The sequence below is a fragment of the Lepus europaeus genome, chromosome 11, assembly GCF_033115175.1.
Source record: "Lepus europaeus isolate LE1 chromosome 11, mLepTim1.pri, whole genome shotgun sequence".
Classification (NCBI taxonomy): Eukaryota; Metazoa; Chordata; class Mammalia; order Lagomorpha; family Leporidae; genus Lepus; species Lepus europaeus.
In genome coordinates, this window is record NC_084837.1 from 78,288,179 (window position 1) to 78,309,407 (window position 21,229).

The following is a 21,229-nucleotide window of genomic DNA, read 5'->3' on the forward strand; positions in this document are numbered from 1 at the left end:
AAAAAAAAAAATCACCAAAGGATCTGAATGGGCATTACTCCAAAGATTTACAAATGGCTCATAAGTACATGAAATGGTGTACAATGTCGTTAGTTATTAGGAAAATGCAAATCAAAACCACTGGCATTGTGATGCAGTGAATAAAGCTATCGCTCACAATACTGGCATGTCAGACTCTGAAATCCTATATCAGAGTGCCAGTTTGAGTTCCAGCTGCTCTGCTTCTGATTCAGCTCCCTCCTAATACACCTGGAAAAGCAGTGAAAAATGATCTGAGTACTTGGGCTTCTGCCACCACATGGGAATCCAGATGGAGTTCCGTATACCTGGCTTCATCCTGGACCAGCCCTGGATGTCGTGGCCATTTAGGGAGTGACCCAATGGATTGAAGATATTTCTGTCTCTGTCTCTACCTTTCTCTTTCTCTGGATCTCTCTACCTTTCATATATATATATATATATATATATATATATATATGTGTGTGTGTGTGTGTGTGTGTGTGTGTGTATGTATGTATATATATACATGTGTGTGTGTATATATATATATATATATATATATAAATCTTTTTTAAAAACCGCAGTGAGATACTACGTCATTACTACTAAGGTGGCTGTAATAAAAACTATAGATAATAATGGGGTTGGTGCTGTGATGCAGCCAGTTAACGCCCTGGCCTGAAGCGCCAACATCCCATATGGGTGCTGGTTCTAGTCCTGGCTGCTCCTCTTCTGATCCAGCTCTCTTCTGTGGCCTGGGAAAGCAGTGGAGGATGCCCAAGTCCTTGGGCTTCTGCACTCATGTGGGAGGCCTGGAAGAAGCTTCTGGCTCCTAGTTTTAGATCAGCTCAGCTCCGACTGTTACAGCCAGTTGGGGAGTGAACCAGCAAATGGAAGACCTCTCTCTCTCTCTGTAACTCTGACTTTCAAATAAATAAATTCCAATACAATCCCATCAAGGTGGCATGTACCAATGCCATCTCACTAGTCCAAGTGATCATCTTCAGTTCACAATTGATCACACTGATAGGTCTAAGAGTCAAAGGGATCACACAAACAAAACTAGTGTCTTCTAATACTAACTGATAGAATGAAAAAGGGAGAGAACCATCCAACATGGGAAGCGGGATACACAGCAGACCCATAGACTAACAGATGTCCTAAATAGCACTCTGGCCTCAGAATCATCCCTTAAGGCATTCGGATCTGGCTGAAGAGCCCATGAGAGTATTGTAGGCATGGAAAGCCAAGACACTCTGTAAAAAAAAAAAAAAAAAAGAAGAAGAAGAAGAAGAAGAAGAAGAAGACCTAAATGAAAGATCTCTGTGAGTGAGATCCCAGTGGAAAGAACGGGGCCATCAAAGAAGGAGGTACCTTTCTCTGAAGGGAGGAGAGAACTTCCACTTTGACTATGACCCTAGCGGAATAAGATCAAAGTCAGCGAAATCTAAAGGCTTCCATAGCCTTGGCAACTCATGACTAGAGCCTAGGGAGATTACTGACGCCATAAACAGAGTGTCAAATTGTTAAATCAACAACAGGAGTCACTGTGTACTTACATCTCATGTGGGATCTGTCCTTAATGTGTTGTCTAATGTGCAGTGATGTTATAACTAGTACTGAAACAGTATTTTTACACTTTGTGTTTCTGTGTGGGTGCAAACTGATGAAATCTTTACTAATTATATACAGAATCGGTCTTCTGTATGTAAAGATAATTGGAAATGGAAAAAAAAAACCTGGTGTTAATTTGGAAATGGCATAGAAAATTAATTTTTAAAAAATATTATGTAGGATCTCTGTTTTTAATGTGCTGTACACTGTTATTTAATGCTATAACTAGTACTCCAACATTATTTTTTTCACTTTGTGTTGCTATATGGGGGCAAACTATTGAAATCTTTACTTAATATATACTAAACTGATTTTCTGCATATAAAGAGAATTGAAAATGAATCTTGATGTCAATGGAAGGGGAGAGGGAGTGGGAAAGGGGAGGGTTGCGGGTGGGAGGGAAGTTATGGGAGGGGGGAAGCCATTGTAATCCATAAGCTGTACTTTGGAAATTTATATTCATTAAATAAAAGTTTAATAAATGAAAAAAAAACTACAGATAGTAAGTTTTTCAAAGAACTGGATACACTGGAATTCTCACTGCTAGTGAGGAATGCAAAATGGAGCAGTTTCTTTGGAAGGCAGCTATGCTAACCACTCTACCACAACCAACACATGAGCAGCTTCTTTGGAAATCACGTTGTTCCTTGAAGTTTAAAATGAAAATTCCACTATTGAGAATATGCTTAAGAGGGATGAAAAATGTATCTACACAAACATTTGTACACCAATGTTCACAGCAGCACTATTCATTATAGCCAAATATGGAAAACTTCAAATGCCCATCAATTGGTGCAAGGATACATAAAATGTGGTATAGTTATACAATGGTATATTATTTGGCAATAAAAAGGAATGAAGTAGTGATACATGCTACAACATAAATAAGCTTTGGAAACAACATGCTCAGTGAAAGGAGCCAATCACAGAAGAGTACCTATTTATGGTTCCATCTATATGGAGTGTCTAGAATAGCCAAGCCCATAGATACAGGAAGTAGATTAGCAGTTGCCAGGGACTGGACAGTGGAGGAGAAATGGGGGAGGAGTACCTGCTAAGATATTATTTTGGGAGTGATAAAAATATTTTAAAATTATGTTGAAGGATATATAAGTCTGTAAACATACAAGAACTACTGAAGGGGCCAGTGTTGTAGTGTAATTGGTTAAGCCTTCACCTGCAGCGCCGGCATCCCATATGGGTACCAGTTCAAGTCCTGGCTGCTCCACATCTGAGCCAGCTCTCCGCTATGGCCTGGAAAAGCAGTGGAAGATGGCCCAAGTGCTTGGGCCCCTGCACCTGCGTGGGAGACATGGAAGAAGCTCCTGGCTCCTGGCTTCAGATCAGCCCAGCTCTGGCCATTATGGTCATTTGGGGAGTGAACCAGTGAATTGAAGACCTTTTTCTCTATCTCTCCCTCTCTGTCTCTAACTCTACCCCTCAAATAAAAAAATAAAATCTTTAAAAAAAGAACTACTTAATTGTGCATTAAATAGGTGAATTCCATGGAATGTGAATTATAGCTCAATAAAATTATTACCCTTCTACCCCCTCCCAAAAAAAAAAAACAAAAAAACCAGAAACAACTGGCAAATAGGAAGGTGTGATGTTTATCCTGAAAACACTTTTATAAACTTCCACTTGAACTGCCACATGTATTTGTTGAATTTCAAGTTAAAGAAATGAGAGGAGGGGGTTAGATAGTTGATAGTTTCTAAGGTTTGAACATAGTTGTCTTATATATTTCTTTTCCAATTTCTCAGAGCACTGGTTAGAATATAAAACTAACTTTAACATTTATGGTGTGTTAATGATTAACATGATTTAGCATATGATTCTATATAGTACATATATTATATGTTTAGTAATTCATCTGATATATATTTCCATTTGTCCAGCACATGCCAGGTACTGTTTTGTTGTTGTTGTTGCTTGTTTCTTCCTTTTAAATATTTATTTATTTATTTATTTATTTATTTGAAAGGCATAGTTACAGAGAGAGAAGGAGAAACAGAGAGAGAATATTCCAGCCATTGGTTCACTCCCCAAGTGGCCACAACAACCAAGGCTGGACTAGGCCAAAGCCAGGAGCTTCTCCTGAGTCTCCCATGTAGATGTAGGGGCCCAGGGACTTGTTCTATCTTCCAGTGTTTTCCTAGTCATATTAGTCTCTGCTATCTGCTTACATACCAGTGAAAAAAAATAGAGTAGGATTGGCAAGAGGGGAGCCATCTTTGAAGAAGTTAGATTTTTCACAGAGACCTAGATAATGTGAAAAAATGGAAGAAGAAAATATCAAGTAGAGGATGCAGAAGTAAAAAGGCCTTCACTTAGGAAGAAGGTTAATATGTTACAGTAGAGCTTCTCCAACTTGAGCTCACACCAGCAACAACTAGAGGGCTTGTTAAAACAGGTTGCTTGCTCTGTGCAGAGTGTCTGGAATAGTGCCCAAAAATGTACATTCCTAGCAAGTTCCCAGGTGCTGCTCATGCTGCTGGTTTGGGACAACACTTTGAAAACCACTGTGTTAGAAAAACAGGAAAGAAACTAATGTAGCTGGAGAAATCTAAGCAGTTTAGAGAATGGTAGGCCGTAGTATGCTGGAAGCAGCTTACCTTAGCTCACAAAAGCCTAAACTGTGCATCTCTTCGCAGCCTTGCATGCAGTGACATTACATTTGTAGGCTGATATCAACCATGCTACAAGTATTTGTAACTTGGATATTGGCAATTGCTTAAATCAAGGAATCCTCTACTGGTCATAAGGGTGAGGTCAAGAGTTAAGCAGATGGGGCAGGCATTGTGGCGCAGTGGGTTAACACCCTGGCCTGAAGCACCGGCATCCCATATAGGCGCTGGTTTGAGACCTGGCTGCTCCACTTCCGATCCAGCTCTCTGCTATGGCCTGGGAAAGCAGTAGAAGATGGCCGAAGTCCTTGGGACCCTGCACCCATGTGGGAGACATGGAAGAAGCTCCTGGCTCCTGGCTTCAGATAGGCTCAGCTCCGGCTGTTGCGGCCATCTGGGGTGTGAACCAGCGGATGGAAGACCTCTGCCTCTCCTTCTCTCTCTGTGTAACTCTGACTTTAAAATAAATAAATAAGATCTTTTTTTAAAAAAAAAGAGTTAAACAGACATTAGATCTTGAAGAGTCTTGAATTCCATCATAAGGAATTTAGATTTAAGTTTAAGGAAAATGGGAAGCCTTTGCAGAGTTGTGAGCAAGCAAGAGCTTGATTTGGCTTTGTGGGTTTTTATTTTAAAGATTTATTTATTTATTTGAAAGCCAGAGTTAGAGAGAGAGAGGAGAGGGAGAGAGAAAGAGAGAGAGAGAGAGAGATTCCATCCTATGGTTCACTCCCCAATTGGCCGCAATGGCTGGAGCTGTGCCGATCCAAAGCCAGAAGCCAGGAGCTTCCTCCAGGTCTCCCACACAAGTGCAGGGTCCCAAGGACTTGGGCCATCTTCTACTGCTTTCCCAGGCCATGGCAGAGAGCTGGATCAGAAGTGGAGCAGCTGGGTCTCAAACTGGAGCCTATATGGGATGCTGGCATTTCAGGCCAGGGCATTAACCCACTGCGCCACAGCGCTGGCCCCTGGCCTGTGTTTTAAGGGGAACATGCTGGCTGTTAACTAGAGTACAGGTTATGGGGGATATGCTTGTACTTCCCAAATTCAGAGTCTTCTCCTTGGGCGCAATTAGCTTCTCAGTTAAAGGCTGTATTTCTAAGCCTTCCTTGCAGCAGCATGTCTAAGTACATGCCAATAGAATGTAAGCAAAATGATGTGTGAAATTTCTGAGTCACTGGATAAAGAAATTCCTTGTCCTGAATGTCCACTCCTTTCCCTTCCTGAAAGACACCGCTCATACATAGCAGTGACTTAGCATTGTCATTGCAAGTGATGGCAATACCCAAGGAGATGAAAAGCAATGACCCTGCAGCAACCCTGGTCTCAGAATCACTGCAAGAGCAAAGCTTTCCATCAGCCTGTGGGAAATAAATGTCTTTGTTTACTCCACAAGCCATTGTATGTTGGTCCTTATGTAAGAATCCATTGTATTGTTGGTCCATGTTACAGTAGCTTCATCTTACCCTGTAACAGGGAAGGTTAGAGTGAAAGCAGGGACGTATTAGGAGATACTATGATAGCCCAGCCAAGAGATTATTGTGGCTTGAATTAGGTTATGCACCAACAGGGTCCTTTATGCTCAAATTCATTTTTTCCCTTCCTTTGCTCTGCTAACCTTGCCAGTGCCTGCATTCTGCATTTTCCAGGATCTGTTCTATGGCTTCTAGCTGGTTTGAGGCACTGTTGGGTGATTGGAGTACAAGAATAAGGAGACGCAAGTCATTGATTTTTCTCCCTTTCTCTAGCTTTCTCTCTGTGCATCTGTCCCTTTCTCTTCTCTCTCTCCTCTCTTGTACTCCCCTACTCCTCTCTCAGCCTCAGGCAGCATCTCTGGCAGAGAACAAGTGATTCCTGCTCCTGTCATATGGTATCACTATGGATTCAGTTTCCTCTGGGTGATCATGATCCTGCTTCTTCCCCCTCCTTTTGTCCCCCAACCCCATCCTTGGCTTACTATGTGACAGCAACAGCTTCCCACTGTGGTTGATCTCTGAACCGCCTGCCATTCTATTAAGTTTCTCATTGCTTGCATAACTGCCTAGCCAAGTCACTTCTTTAAATCCCTTGTGTTTAAAATAGTTTTTCTTTTTTTTTAACTTTTATTTAATGAATATAAATTTCCAATGTACAGCTTATGGATTACAATGGCTTCCCCCTCCCATAACTTCCCTCCCACCCACAACCCTCCCCTCTCCCTCTCGCCTTCCATTCACATCAAGATTCATTTTCAATTCTCTTTATCTACAGAAGATCAATTTAGTATGAAGATTTCAACAGTTTGAACCCACATAAAATAGTTTTTCAATTCCTTGGTGAGCTGGACTGATACAGGGGAGATGGTAGATTATTGAGAATTGCTGGAACCATTGCATATTTTGGAGGTAGAAATGACAGGCTTGATGAAGGGATTGGATATGGGGTAGGAGGGAAGAGTTTAAAGTTTAAAACCATGTATGTCTTTACAACCTCCTGCACTGAACTACTTCTCTGTCTGTTAAGACTGTCTCAGAGGCCTGTGCTGTGGCTCACTTGGTTAATCCTCCGCCTATGGCACTGGCATCCCATATGGGCACCGAGTTCTAGTCCCAGTTGCTCCTCTTTTTGTCCAGCTCTCTGCTGTGGCCTGGGAGAGCAGTGGAGGATGGCCCAAGTGCTTGGGTCCCTGTACCCACGTGGGATACCAGGAGGAAGCACCTGGCTCCTGGCTTCAGATTGGCATAACTCCGGCCATGGCAGCCATTTGGAGGGTGAACCAACAGAAGGAAGACCTTTCTCTCTCTCTCTCTCTCTCTCTAAATTTCTAACTCTATCTGTCAAATAATAAAAAAAAAAAAAACAGATTGTCTCAGAGAATTGCATCCTCATTTCCCAGAAGCTCAAAACAAAAATCTAGGACTCATTCTTTATTCATTGGATTCTTTATTCAGTCCATTATGAAGTTTTATGCAAACTTTCTGACATAGGCAGAGTTGTCTGGAATCATAAGTGTCCATGTACACTTCATCATGCCTGATCAAAAACCTTAGTCTGGAAATAGAGCCAAATTCAGATATTACTGCTAATTTCAAAAATTCTAGTGAAGTTCACAAAGACTGTACTTTGAGAAGGAAATCAGATTCTGTATCCAAGCCAGGGGCTTTGGGCCATTGCCAAGACTACTTCAGGAATCGTAGGCAAGTTCAACAATCCAGGTCCTTCTGCATCTGTAGGGAAACCAGGACTTGTTTAGCAAGACTGGAACATGGGAGCTCATGCATGCTTGGAAACCCTAAGAAAGTGAAGATAGATTCCAGTTACAAGAGCTGGGGATTCCAGTTACAAGAGCTGAGACTCAGAAAACTGTTTTCCTTCATTTGATACTACGGAGGATAAAGACAATCTCTGGGAAGGAAAAAGTCTTCCCAATATATTAGCCATTTGACCTAGGATAACCTCTATTAAGTTCTCTGTGCTTTCGTTTCTGCTCTGTCAGAAACAGGGAAAGAAAACATCACTTATCTTGAAGGATTGTTGTATGAAATCATGATGAGGGGCCGGTTTTGTGGCATAGCAAGTAAAGCTGCCTCCTGTGGTGCTGGCATCACATATGGGTGCTTGTTCAATTCCTGGTTGCTTCACTTCCAATTCTGCTCCCTGCTAATGCACCTGGGAAAGCAGCAGAAGATGGTCCAAGTCCTTGGGCCCCTGCACCCACGTGGGAGACCAGGAAGAAACTCTTGGATCCTGGTTTCAGTTTGCTCCAGCCCTTGCTGTTGTGGCCATTTGGTGAGTGACCCAGTGGATGGAAGATGGATCTCTGTCTGTCTGTCTCTCTCTCTCTCTCTCCCCCTCCCTTCCTCTCTTTGTAACTCTGCCTTTCAAATAAATCTTGAAGAAAAAAAAATCACGATTAGGTCTTAGGACGTGGCACACACCATGTGTTCATATTTTTCTTCTGTGTCCTTCCTCTTCCCCCATGAGGGTAACACAGTAGAGTAGATTACCTGTCTATGACTTAGTATACTCTCAGTTAACACTAATGTTCTTCAACAGATGAGGTCCCCAGATCCAATGTAGGCAGTGGTTTAATTCATAATCTAGATAAATTGTTTTCACTGAAGAAATTCATTGACAACTTGTTTAGGTTTGTGGAGAAAATGTGTGTGGGTAATGGAATAGGGTGCAAAAGTTTTGGGGGAAAGGTGAATGCTGTTATTATTTATGTTAAATGCAATTCTAGTTGTTGCAAATGTAAGAACCATGGCCTGAGGCCGGCGTTATAGCATAGCAGGTTAAGCTGCTGCCTCCAATGCCAGCATCTCATATGAGTGCTAGTGTGTGTCCCTGCTGCTCCATTTAAAAAAAATATATATATATATATACATATATATATACACACATATATATACATATATATACATATATACATATATATACATATATATACATATATATATATATATATATATATTTGAAAGACAGAGTTACAGAGGGAGATGGAGACAGAGAGAGAGAGGTCTTCCATCTGCTGGTTCACTCCCCAGATGGCTGCAACAGCTGGAGCTGAGCCAATCAGAGCCAGGAGCCAGGAGCCAGGAGTTTCTTCCAAGTCTCCAACGTGGGTGCAGGGGCCGAAGGACTTGGGCCATCTTCTGCTGCTTTCCCAGGCCATACCAGAGAGTTGGATCAGAAGAGGAGCAGCCGGGACTAGAACCGGTACCCGTATGGGATGTTGGCACTTCAGGCCAAGGCGTTAACCCGCTGCACCACAGCGCCGGCGCTACTCCATTTTTGATTCAGCTCCCTGCTAATGACCTGGAAAAAACAGAAGATGACCCAAATGTTTGAACCCTGCCACTTACATGAGAGACACAGGTGAAATCCCTGGCCCCTGGATTAGGCATGACTCAGTACTGGCTGTTGTGGCCACCTGGGGAGTGAACCAAAGAATGGAAGATCTTTCTTTCTCCCTCTCTCTCTGTCTCTCTCTCTCTCTCTGTCTCTCTCTCTCTCTCTCTTCTCTCTCTCTCTCTCTCTCTCTTCTCTCTCCCCCTTTTTCTCTGTAACTCTGTTTTTCAAAATAAATAATTTTTTTAAAAAAAAAAGGAAAAGAACCATGGACTCACAAAAAGCTCCTCTCTCCTGATCACCATCATTTGATTCTCATGACTTATGGGCTGTGTAAAAAACTAGCAATGGGACAGGTATTTGGCCTAAAGGTTAAGATGCCAGTTGGGACATCCACATCTCATATCGAAGTGCTTGGGTTCAAACACTAGCTCTGTTCCTGATTCTAGCTTTCTAATATGTGCTCTTGGAGGCAGCAGGTGATAATGACTCAAGTAGTTGTGTCTCTGCCACTCACGTGGGAGACCCAGATTGAGTTCTGGACTCCCAGTTCCAGCCTCTCCCATCCCTGGTGTTCTGTGCTTTTGGGAGTGAAATAAATTGAATATCCCCGTCTGTCTGTCTCTGTCTTTCTGTCTTTCTGCTTCTCATAAATCAAATAATTTTTAAAGTGGTACTGATCTATTGTGTGCTATGGATAAGTCATATTTACTTGCTTCATAATAAAGTAATTTTTCTTCAGATATTTTGCAAAGATGATTTAAAATTTTCCTTATATAAAAACCATAATTCTCAGTTTACAGAGCAATTCTAGACAAAGCCTAATTGGAAAAGATAACTCAAAATGATGAGAATAAGGTTACTTTTGTTTTGTTATTTAATATTTAAAAGTTTATAATAGGCATGTATTTTGTTCCAAAAAGAAATTAAGTTCCAACATCTCAAATATGGTGTCTATAATTGGAATTGAAGAATTAAAATTATTTTCTACATAACCTGCTGATGCGGTTAATTTTAGATGTCAACGTGGCTAGGCCATGCAAACCAGATATTAGTCAAAACCTGCCTGAATATCACTTTGAAGATATTTTTTGGATGAGATTAACATTGAAATCAGTAGATGTGAGTAAAGCACATCACTATTGATAGTATGAGTGGGTCTCATTCAGTCACTTGAAGACTTTAGGAGCCAATGCTCCCAGGGAAGAGGGCATTCTGCCTCACTGCTGCTTTTGACTCAAGCAATACCATCAGCTCTCCCCTTGAGTCTCCAGCCTGATGGCTTGCCCTCTGAATTCCAACATTGTTATCCCCAAAATTCACATGAGCCAGTTCCTGAAAGTAAATAGTAAATCTCTCTCTTCTCTTCCCGACTGGACTCCCAAGCTGTCCATCTACACACACACACATTCTCTCTCTCTCTCTCTCTCTCTCTCTCTCTGCTATTATGTTTCTTTAGAGAACTGTAGTAATGCATAGGGGAAATACCAAACCAAGCATTAAAGTATCAAACACATTTTTGCCAGATAAAATATTTTTAAAACTTTTAATTTTGTCCTACAAAGACTGTTACCTCAGAAATTTGATGGATATGAAATCTCATTTCTCTTTTTCATTTTTTGATAGCTTAATTTAGATGTAATTCACATGCCATATAAATCACCCATGTAAAGTAGACAATTCAATGATTTTTTTAGTGTATTCCCAAAGTAGTGCAGCCACTACCACAATCAATTTTAGAACATTTTCATTGCCTCAAAGGAAACCTCATGTTAGCAGACACTCTGATCTTGTTCCCCTCTCCCCAACTCTAGGTAACCACTAATATACTTTCTGTCTTCATAGATTTACCTGTTAAGACATTTTATATAAATGGAAGCATTTAATATGTGGTCTTTTATGACTGACTTCTTTTACTTAGTTTAATGCTTTCAAGGTTCATCCATGTTGTAACATGCATCGGTACATCATATCTTTTAATTGCCAAATAATATTACACTGGATGAATATATGACATTTTGTTTATCCATTCCATCATTTGATGGGCATTTACATTGTTTCCACTTTTCAGTCATTATAATGTTCTTCTTCTTGATCTTTATACTAAAATGTGAAATGTAGGAAAAAAGTGTTCATTCTAGAAAAGTTCTCAGTTAGGTGAATGATTGATGAATAAATTAATCATTAGAGCATTCTGTTCTTTATAGACACAATTCCTATTAACTAACCATTTCAAAAGCCATAATATTTAATAAAATGCCTTTCAAAATATCTTCTTATTACAAGTACTTGTGCTTAAGTGCTTCTGTTTATGGGACAAGAAATTGAAATGACTGACTTGGCAACATCACCCCAGTTGTATAAGCCAAGGGATTAAGAGTACTTTTGAGAAGAAGTAACAATGTGTTCTGCTGAACTTTAGAAAGACATTTTACATAATGTATGTATGATTATATTATACTCTTACGAGGCTGTCAATCACAGTAGCATTTCTGTTGGGAGATTGTTTCCAATTCACCAAATCTATTTTGTACATTAGAATCCTTACTGGGTTAGGTCATATTGAATGTCCACATTTCCGTATCAATTCATTTTTAAAATCCATTTCTAAAAATGAAATGACTGGATAATTCTAACTTTGATCAAAAAGTATCAATGCCAGCCTGATATAAGAATGCTTAAACCTAATGCTAGCATCACTCTTCATGTGAAATAAGTGCTCTTGATATTGCAAAAATCCCAAAGTGGAGCTCCCTTTAATTTTCCTTAGACTAGCTGCCATGGCCGGTATTGCCTCATTGGATATAAACAGAACAGTAGCTAAGCTTCCACAGAGCAGAAGTATGCTCTCAAAAGAACACTAAAGTCAACTGGACTTAATGTGGAATGAAAGGCTTAAAAATTCCATAAAATAAAGAAAGGGAGCAGAAACTTATATCCATTTCAAAAGTTTTCACCTTCTCATAGAAAATGCTCACCTACCAAACTTGAGGTGTCATTTACCTTCAGGTATGTTTATATAATTCTAGCTATTCGTAAAATAATGGTAGTAGCAATTTGACTTGCTTTATTTTTATGTAAGTCCAGCTAGATTAAATTGTTAAGTGGGCAAAGTATATTTTGAGTGTTCCTTAATTTCCATTTCCACTGTTTCTTTTCTCAATATTACTCTCTTAGAAACATTTTTTGAAGATTTATTTATTTATTATTTGAAAGGTAGAGTTACAGAGAGGCAGAGGCAGAGAGATAGAGAGAAAGAGAGAAAGTGAGAAAGAGAGAGAGGGAGGGAGGGAGAAGTCTTCCTTCTGCTGGTTCACCCTCCGAATGGCTGCAACCATCCAAAGCCAGGAGCCAGGAGCTTCTTCTGTATCTCCCACGTGAGTGCAGAGGCCCAAGGACTTGGGCCATCCTCTACTGCTTTCTCAGGCCATAGCAGAGAGCTGGATTGGAAGTGGAGCAGCTGGGACTTGAACCAGCGCCCATATGGAATGCTGGCACTGCAGGTGGCAGCTTTACCTGCTATGCCACAGTGCCGGCCCCTCTTCAAAACATTTTAAAAATTTATTTATTTTGTTTAATTGAGAGGCAGTAAAGCAGAAGTGGGGAGAGAGAGAAAATATAGAGAGAAAGAGAGAGAGAAATCTTCCATCTGCTGGTTCACTCCCCCAAATGCCCACAACAGCCAGGGCCTGGCCAGGCTGAGGCCATGAGCCAAGAACTTCTTCTTTTTTTTTTTTAAACTTTTATTTAATGAATATAAATTTCCAAAGTACAGCTTATGGATTACAATGGCTCCCCCCCCCCAAAAACTTCCCTCCCACCCGCAACCCTCCCCTTTCCTGCTCCCTCTCCCCTTCCATTCACATCAAGATTCATTTTCAATTCTCTTTATATACAGAAGATCAGTTTAGTATATATTAAGTAAAGATTTCAACAGTTTGCCCCCACATAGTAACACAAAGTGAAAAATACTGTTTGAGTACTAGTTATAGCATTAAATAACAGTGTACAGCACATTAAAGACAGAGATCCTACATAATATTTTTTAAAAAATTCATTAATCTTCTATGCCATTTCCAATTTAAAACCAAGTTTTTTTTTTCATTTTCAATTATCTTTATATACAGAAGATCGATTCAGTATATACTAAGTAAGGATTTCATCAGTTTGCACCCACACAGAAACACAAAGTGTAAAAATACTGTTTCAGTACTAGTTATAGCATTACTTCACATTGGACAACACATTAAGGACAGATCCCACATGAGACGAAAGTACACAGTGACTCCTGTTGTTGATTTAACAATTTGACACTCTTGTTTATGGCGTCAGTAATCTCCCTAGGCTCTAGTCATGAGTCGCCAAGGCTATGGAAGCCTTTAGAGTTTGCTGACTTCGATCTTATTCCAACAGAGTCATAGTCAAAGTGGAAGTTCTCTCCTCCCTTCAGAGAAAGGTACCTCCTTCTTTGATGGCCCCGTTCTTTCCACTGGGATCTCACTCACAGAGATCTTTCATTTAGGTCTCCTTCTCCTTCTCCTCCTCCTCCTCCTCCTCCTCCTCCTTCTCCTTCTCCTTCTTTTTTTTTTTCAGAGTGTCTTGGCTTTCCATGCCTACAATACTCTCATGGGCTCTTCAGCCAGATCCGAATGCCTTAAGGGCTGATTCTGAGGCCAGAGTGCTATTTAGGACATCTGTTAGTCTATGGGTCTGCTGTGTATCCCGCTTCCCATGTTGGATGGTTCTCTCCCTTTTTCATTCTATCAGTTAGTATTAGAAGACACTAGTTTTGTTTGTGTGATCCCTTTGACTCTTAGACCTATCAGAGTGATCAATTGTGAACTGAAGATGATCACTTGGACTAGTGAGATGGCATTGGTACATGCCACCTTGATGGGATTGTATTGGAATCCCCTGAGCCAGGAACTTCTTATGTGAGTGTCAGGGACCCATCAACTTGAGTCATCTCACCTGCTGGTTCCCAGAGTGATCATTAGCAGGAAATTGGAATCAGCAGGAGAGCCAAGATTCAAGCACAAGCCCTCCATTATGGGATGCAAGCATACCCATAGAGAAACCTCTGCTACAAAAAACTGGGAGGACTACGCAATAAATATGTTGAGCTGGAGGAAGAGAAGTCCTTAGATCACTGTTTTCCTTCAAATGTAAAACTTACAGGATTGGGTGACAGAAAAGACATTGGTGGTTGAAATCATAGGATCAGACTATGCGAAGATGTTGCATGCCAAATACACAATTAGGAATAAACTGGGGCCAGCGTTGTAGTGCAGTGAGTATAGCAAATCCAATTAATCATCTATAAAAAGTAAAAACAAACAGGTTGACATATGACTTCTCTATAGTTTGAGAGAACAACAGAGAAATGCCACTAAAACCCTCAAGGAAAAAAGTGTGACTGAAGAACTTTATATCATTCAACCATAAATGCTAAAAAATTTTTCAAAAGATTTATTTATGTATTTAAAAGGCAGAGGTACAGAGAGAGAGGGAAAGAGAGATTTCTCTTCCACCTGCTAGTTCATTCCCCAAATGGCCACAACACCCAGGGTTGGACCAGGCCAAAGCCAGGAGCCGGGAGCTTCTTCTGGGTCTCCCACATAGGTGTCAGGGGCCCAAGCACCTGGGCCATCCTCCTCTGCCTTCCCAGGCACATCCCCAGGGAGCTGGATCAGAAGTGGAGCAACTGGAACACGAACTGGTGCCCATATGGGATGCCAACACTGCAGGGAGAGGCTTAACCCTCTATATCACAGCACCGACCCCAGCTAAACAATTTTTGACATTCATGAACTCCAAGGAAATGCTGGGAAAATACTTATAGGTCAAAGTGCAGATTTTTTATCTATGAATTTTCTTTAAAGAAAAAGAAAAAAAAAACTACAGACAAACCAATAACCAGAAGATAAAACAGTAGATTGTCAATAGTTTAAATAAGAGAAAATATAAATGTTATCTCAAAACTAAAAATATTTTAAACTAAAAAAAAAATACATAAATGGTTCTAAAACATATATGAAAAGATGTTCAATCTCACTTATAGTGAGAAATGCAAGTTAAAAGTAAACAAATGTCACAGTAAACCTATAAAACTAGGGAGAAATCACAAAAGTTGATAATAGTCTACATTAGAGTATATGAAAGAGGCATTTTCATATATTTTTAATAGGAACATAAATTAGCAGAACATTTATGTTGGGTAATTTGGCAACATTTATCAAAATTATAAAATGTACACTCTCTGGATCAATAATTATATCTTTAGGAATTTACCCTGTAGTTTACTTAAATATATGCAAAATGACATGTATAATGGAAGCCTTTGAAATATTATTTGTAATAGCAAATCACTGGAAATAGCTTAAATGTCCCTCAATGTGGAACTAGTCAAAGAACTCATGATGCCTTTGGTCAATGGAATGATATACTACTGTGAATTACAGGTAAAATTTTCACTAATATGTAATGAGTTCCAAACATGATTTAATGGGGGAAAAATAAGCTTCAGAGTATATAAGGTATTACCATTTGTGTAAAAGGAAGGGAAACAGTTTGTACACATTTGCTCATATTGTAGTTTAAGAAAATCATAGTTTGATAATATTAGTGCACTTGAGAAGGTTAGATATGAGTTAAAGGTAATTTATTACTGTATGTTCTTGAACTATGAGAATTTTGAAATATATTACTGCACTTCCTATTCATAGATAAATAAACAGCCTTTTGAGGTTTTTTTCTTATTTAATTTTAGTTCCCACATAAAAGGGAGAATGCACAGCATTTGTCTTTCTGTGTCTGGCTTATTTCCCATAACATGATGTCCTCCAGTTGCATCCATTTTGATGCAAATGGTAGAATTTCTTTTTATAGCTAAATAATATTCCTTTGTGTATGCACATGCCATATTTTCTTTATTTATCTGATGATAGACACCTTGATTAATTTCATTTTTTGGCTATTGTGATTTTATTGCTTTTTACATGTTGAACTCTTTATTTGATGGAGGATTAAGTCCTTGACTGTAATGTAAATTTAAAATGTTATCTCAAAAGCTAAAAGAAAGGGAGGGAGAGAGAAAAGAAAAATCTTTGTATTTTAGAATTGTATCTATGAGCTGTATTGAATCTTTTAAAAGCTAAAAACCAAAAAATAGATAAATAAATAGGCAATGTATGTGATTCTGTTATGTTACATGTAGTCTCTTTTCTGGGGAATCTTTGAATCCCCTCAGCTTCATAGGGAAGGGAAAGGTCCTTGTGCTAAGCTGCCTCTTCTCTTACTAACCTAGTGCTGGGCTATCCACCTCCCTCCTCTGAGTCTTACCCTATTCATATTCCCATGATAGCCTGAGTCATATTCCCATGATGGCCAGAATGATGATTCCTTGCAGCAAGGCTTTTAAGATTAATATCAAATAATTCTTGTGCTTATTCATCTGCAAACACTCCAAAGTTCATACTTTACACCGCAGTCTTCACAATGCTCTCACCATGTCTGTTTTTTAATTGTATTGAACTTAAAGCTGTGTCCCTTCTATTTGATTTAGGGTCGAATCAGCAATGCTTCCTTCCTTTCTCTAGGATAAGGCATGTTTAAATTGTAACAATGAAGTGGAGATGCAGGACTCTCTAAACAATAGAAAGTGATCGAAGGTGATTAATAAGTCCCTTATTTTCTATCCAACTGAATGTAAAAACAATAATTATATTTAGCCACGCTCATTTCAGTTGTTGACTAGAAAGTAGGAAAGTTCAATTCTCCCAGCAGCCCAGGGCCCTGAGTTTATGTGGCTTGCTCAAGACTGGAAGAGTTCAGTAGAAAGGATTTCAGAGACCTGCGGGGAATTCCTGTAGGGCATTTCTAGCTAAGAGCAGGGATATCTGACCTCATATTTTTTCACATACACATACATAGTTTTTCCTGAGATGGAGATTACAGCCTACTAATGAAATTTACTTACAACCTGCTGTAGCCCTATTAAGCTCTACCAGTGGCAAAGTCCCATTAGACCTGTCTATGCTAAAGCCTATTTGATATTAAAACACAAGGAAAGTGTCTGGCTAAGTAGATTAGGGAGACACAAGACAAGCAAGCCAGATTTCTAAACAAGGAAAATTTAAGCATGGATTTTGCATATTTTATTCATTCTTGCTCTATGCAAACATATAGATATTCTCAGTGAACTTTGGCCTGCCATGCTTATAAACATGGTGACAACATTAATGCAGTATTCCTCTTTCCATAACTGCTGCCAGAGGAATTTTAGGTTCCATTTGGGGATCTTCATAGTAATTCCCCTTAACACCGTCCAATATCCTGTCTCTAAAATGCCACTTGGAGCATTGCAAGTGGAATGGTATCTTTGCGTCTGTGTAGCTGGTTTCTGCTCGGCTCACTCTGTGTCTGCTGCTCTCTTCGGCACGTTTCTCTCATCTAAGCTTCTTGCTGAAAGAGTTAACTTCAAGGTCAATTTTATTGGTAAATTTAATTTTTACTTGAGAATGCTCTGAATACTGTAAAGAAACTGTGAAATCTAGGTTTTACTCTCTGTGACACTATGAAACACCCTCTATTTCATGTGGCTTTTAGTCATCTAGATTTTTGTGATTAAATTCAGTCTGCAGATGTTCTACAGTGTGATCTGTTCTGTGAGTCATATTGTGTCCACCTCAATTAAGTGCCTTTGTCCCTACATGTCCATCTCTTCATTTTGTTTATTTTTTTAATTATGGAATTCTTGTCCTTACAAATTGACCCGGTGATAGTGAGACAGAGCAGGTAGTGTATTGTGCCCAGGCTGCACATGTGGGAAAGGCTCATCACTTTTCAGACCACTCTAGGCTATTAGAAAGATCAGTTTCAGCTGGTGCTGTGGCTCACTTGGCTAATCCTCCACCTGTGGCGCCGGCACCCCGGGGTTCTAGTTCTGGTTGGGGCGCCAGATTCTGTCCCGGTTGCTCCTCTTCTAGTCCAGCTTTCTGCTGTGGCCCAGGAGTACAGTGGAGGATGGCCCAGGTGCTTGGGCCCTGCACCCGCATGGGAGACCAGGAGAAGCACCTGGCTCCTGCCTTCAGATCAGCGCAGCGCGCTGGCCGCGGTGGCCATTGGGGGGTGAACCAACAGAAAAGGAAGACCTTTCTCTCTGTCTCTCTGTCCGCTCTGCCTGTCCAAAAAAAACCAAAAAACCATAGACTGGAAAAGATGATCAAAAGAGTGAATATAGATAGAGGATGAAAATGAGTCCTGGAACATTTTAACATTTAGAGATTTCAACAAAGAAGGAGCCAGAAAAGACTCCTTGCTTATCTATGAAATTGGAGAAAAACTGAGAGCATGTGGCTACCTCAAAGTCAAATGAGGAAAATATTTCAGGAAGAATAAAGTATTCAGTTGTGTCAAATGCTGCTGGGAAGCTGAGCAGTATGAAGGATGAATGAGAGGACTGCCAGTGAATGTGACAAAACTGAAGCAGTGCTCTAAACGTGGGTCATTCTAGTGGAGGAGTAGGAACCAAAGCCTGACTGCCACGTGGAGCAGCTGTGGAAATGGTTCACACAGATCTGCTGGGAACAGGGTTGACTGACAGCTCCAGCTGAAGCTCCTGGGGATCCGCCACTGGATTTGTACTAAGATCAAGTTTACCCCATCTGCTCCCAGCCAGTGATTGAATCTGGCTGGATGTTAGTGCAGGACTCCGTATAACAGGCAAGCCTCATTTTAAGACTTTTCATTAACCTCATTAAAACTGTGCTGTAGTCTGAAACTCTTCCTCCCCAGCCCTCTTCCTTCTCTTCTGCTTTCCCAGGCATCAGATATTCACAGTGATCCAAAGGCACTCCCTAACTGCTGTTGCTCCCTTCCTTTATCCTCCAAATGCCATTCCCCCAATAAATCCTTACTCATTTAATTCAATCTTGTTGTCTTCTTTTTAGAGTGCCTAAGCTAACACAGAATAGGTTGAGTAAAAAGTAGGCGATAAATATTAAGAAGAAGAGCAAAGAAATTACCCCCTTGAGCGGGCACATGAGGTCTAGAGTTTTTGTTGTGACATCTTGTACATGTGAGTTATTATAGCATGGTTGTATGTTGATCAGAATGGTAATTCCAAACCAAGTACTTGAATAAGCAAAAGGGAACGGGATCTAGTGTCTGAAGAGGGGAGTCAGCCTTCTCTTCTTGTGTGCCTCACTCATAGTGTCCATCTGTCTCTTCAAAGGCAAAAAGATGCCTTCCAGAGCAACTTTTTAACACACTATCTCGTCTGATCCTTTCAACTATCCCATGAATTGGCAAGCATCAGCCTCATAAGCATAATTGGTGAGAAAACCTTCAGAGAGATTTAGTGAATTTGCAGGATTTCTATGACTGGAAAAGAGTAGAGCTGAGAGTTAAAACTATTTTCTTCATGATTCTAAGACAAGTATTTATTTTATTACTACACTCTGTTGCCTCCAAGAAAAGGTAAGAGGTGAGAAAAGGATATAAATACACTGGTGGACAGAGGATGATTAGGGTGGATGTCAGTGTGGGAGAGAATTAGAGCTCATGTTCAGTGACCGATGGCTCTTCAACAGACAAAGCCAAAGGCAAAAAAAACCAGATAGAAAGCCAGATTGTCCATCTGACTATCAGTTTGAAGATGCTACCCAACCAACACAAAATCCAAGTGTGTAGCAACAAGGCAGATAATAGGGTACTTCAGACCAGAACAAGAAGTTTCAAAGTTGAGAGCAAGAGAAAATATTCAGAATTTCTGAATTCTTTGGCTGTCATAGCTAAGACTGTAGTTTGATAAGGAACTGATAAGAGTACTGAGTAAGCAGGGTTGTCTTTAAAATTTCCTTAGAGGAAACTTTAAGATTTTTATTATAGAAGACCATATGAATAGACTTAAATAATAATGAGGGAGAGCTCATTGAGGTAGAAGATGAGATGTGAGGGTTGTGATAGAGGCATGCTAACGCAGCCTTTATAATGCACACTCAAGAACTACCTTCCAAGATAGTATATATATATATATATATATATATATATATATATATATATGAAGAGAAACAGTGTTCTTTTCTGAAAAAGTAAACATCTGGATCACATCAACTCTAAGATCCTACAATTCTGGTTCGAGTTATAATGACTTTAAATGTAACTTTTTAAAAAAATGTATTTATTTATTTGGGAGGTAGAGTTACAGGCAGAGAGAGGGAGAGACAGAGAGAAAGATCTTCCATCTGCTGGTTCACTCTAGCAAATGGCCGCAAAGGCTGGAGCTGGGCCGATCTGAAGCCAGAAGCTGGGAGCTTCTTCTGGGTCTCCCACATGGGTGCAGGGGCCCAAGTACTTGGGCCATCTTCTACTTCTTTCCTGGGTTGTAGCAGAGAGCTGGATGAGAAGAGGAGCAGCCAGGACTAGAACCAGCACCATATGGGATGCCAGGACCGCAGGCAGAGGCTTAGCCCACTATGTCACAACACCGGCCCCAAATATAACTTTAAATTTGTTATTGGCTGGCGTCGCGGCTCACTTGGCTAATCCTCCGCCTGCTACAGTGGCACCCTGGGTTCTTGTCCCAGTTGGGGCGTCGGATTCTGTCCCGATTGTTCCTCTTCCAGTCCAGCTCTCTGCTGTGGCCCGGGAAGGCAGTGGAGGATGGCCCAAGTGCTTGGGGCCTGCACCCGCTTTGGAGACCAGGAGGAAGCACCTGGCCCCTGGCTTCGGATTGGTGCAGCACGCTGGCTGTGGTGGCCATCTGGTGGGGTGAACCAACGGAAAAGGGAGACCTTTCTCTCTGTCTTTCTCTCTCTCACTGTCTAACTCTGCCTGTAAAAAAAAAAAAAAGTTATAAACCATAAATAATGGGCATCTGAGAAAGGCAGAGATCAAGTTAGCAACTATGGAGGCTTTTCCTAAAATTTAAATGGATAATAATAGAAAAGATATTGGAGGAAAGTCCTTCATATCTAATTCCAATTTCAAGTTAGGCTTTAGAATCATAATAATTGATACTGATGGTAATTCAGATCCCCAGTTTCATATTATTTTGATAACTAGCATTTTATTTCATTGTTGTCTATGTTTCAGAATTGACCCGGGGATGGGCACCATAATTGTATCAAGTGTCTATCCTTAATTCATTAACCATT